The sequence below is a fragment of the Scyliorhinus torazame genome, chromosome 5 (assembly GCF_047496885.1).
Source record: "Scyliorhinus torazame isolate Kashiwa2021f chromosome 5, sScyTor2.1, whole genome shotgun sequence".
NCBI classification, from domain to species: Eukaryota; Metazoa; Chordata; class Chondrichthyes; order Carcharhiniformes; family Scyliorhinidae; genus Scyliorhinus; species Scyliorhinus torazame.
The window spans coordinates 123,810,020-123,812,075 of NC_092711.1; the positions used below are offsets into that span (position 1 = coordinate 123,810,020).

At 45.2% G+C, this 2,056-nt stretch overlaps 1 non-coding gene across 1 annotated transcript; it reads left to right on the forward strand.

Moving 5' to 3' along the window:
* Positions 1-1,546: 1,546 nt before the first annotated feature.
* trnav-cac (transfer RNA valine (anticodon CAC)) lies at positions 1,547-1,619 on the forward strand. The gene has a single exon. It is a non-coding gene; the product is annotated as a tRNA-Val (tRNA).
* The last annotated feature ends 437 nt before the right edge of the window (positions 1,620-2,056 follow it).

Here is a 2,056-nt window from a genome sequence, read left to right on the forward strand (position 1 = left end):
CCTAACATGCGAAAGGTCCCCTGGGCCATACCGGGTAGAAACATCAAGTGCTTCTCATGTTGTGTGAGGAATGTTTGCACAAAGTACTTTTGTTCACCCATCTCGTATGTTCGAGGATTATGAGGTTTAGTCTCTCATGAGCCACTAAAATAAATTCCACATTAAGTCACAAGCACTGAATTTTCGACAGGCAATGAGAAGAAAAGGACCTTCTTATTTTGGATATTCGGAGCTAGTTCATCCACAACAGAATTTCATGCATTTACAAATGCAGATAAACATACTTATTCACCATCTCAAACATGTCTAAATGAACGACAAATGCAACTTACTGCGGATGCTTCATTCTGAAACAAAAACAGAACATACTGGACAATCTCAGCAGGGCTGACAGCCTCTGTGGAGCGAGATGGCAGCGGTTGTTCCGGGCCTGGGTGACTCTTTGTCAAAGCTGGAGAACTGGAAATGGGGTCAGATTCAGACTAATGTGGATGGGGCGGGGTTGGCGTGCCCGATTGGGCCTCGATAGAGTGGTCAGCAATAGGTGGAAAATGACGAAAATGTCTCGGACAGAAAGAAAAAGGGAATGTAAATGAGGCTAATCAAGGCTAACAAAGGTGCTGATAGTGGCGCCTCAAGAGATCAGAATGTGTTAATAGCAGAACAAAGTAAGCAGTGTGTCAGCGAACAATTGGCCACAGGGATCAGATTGCTCAAGTAGGATGGTATGGGCTGGGGGGAGGGGGGCAATGCTGAGGGTAAAACATACCAATGGAAGGAATGAAAATAACTTGATGGAAATAAACAGATGGTGGATGGAGAAGAGAGATTACACAGTCTGATGTTGTTGAACTGAATAAAATGAAACATACAGAGAGCTGCCTGAATCTACTGGAATAAGTCAATAGAGGTAAGTGAATGTCCACACATAGACAAGCTTTTAGACAATGTCGCGATTGTCTCGCGAACCTATTGGTTCCCTGCTGTGTGAGCTCAGCTTCTCAAAGCAAACTCAATGTGAATGAATCCCGCCGAATGAGCCGCATAGAAATGAAGAAAACATATCGCCTGACCAACAGAAAACGTTATCAAAGGGCTCGTCCGGGATTTGAACCCGGGACCTCCCGCAAGTTTCGCAATCGAGACACCCAAAGCGAGAATCATACTCCTAGACCAACGAGCCGCGGAACTGGCACAGAAGCACGCTGTTATAGCCATCGAAAGTTGATCCAACATCTGCGGAAGATACTGGAACAACTCAGCGAGTCAGGCGGGATTTGTCGACAGGACAACAAAGCTCGTCTTTCACCATCACCTTTCATTAAAACCGGGACGGGTTAGAAATGTCGGACGTTTTAACCAAGTCAAATCCCGGTGGGAGCAAACAGAACAACAGGAAAGCGCTCTGACAGGGTGCAAGTCAGGAGAGATTAAATGAGAAAAGGCAGTCGTCTTGTAATAAGTGGCCTAGCCTCTCAGCCTCACCATGCGAATCTGCAGCAGCACAGTGAGGTTGCACATTGTACACGCCTGTGGATTGCCAGCTGTTTCTGTAGTGTAGTGGTTATCACATTCGCCTCACACGCGAAAGGTCCCCGGTTCGAAACCGGGCAGAAACATCTCGTACTACCAGGTTAGTCTGTTGCTGACTATTGCCGCAATCTCATAACTGGTCTTCATGCGAAAAGTCCCCGGGGCCATACCGGGTAGAAACATCAAGTGCTTCTCATGTTGTGTGAGGAATGTTTGCGCGAAGTACTTTTGTTCCCCCATCTCGTATGTTCGAGGATTATGAGGTTTAGTCTCTCATGAGCCACTAAAATAAATTCCACATTAAGTCACAAGCACTGAATTTTCGACAGGCAATGAGAAGAAAAGGACCTTCCTATTTTGGATATTCGGAGCTAGTTCATCCACAACAGAATTTCATGCATTTACAAATGCAGATAAACATACTTATTCACCATCTCAAACATGTCTAAATGAACGACAAATGCAACTTACTGCGGATGCTTCATTCTGAAACAAAAACAGAACATACTGGACAATCTCAGCA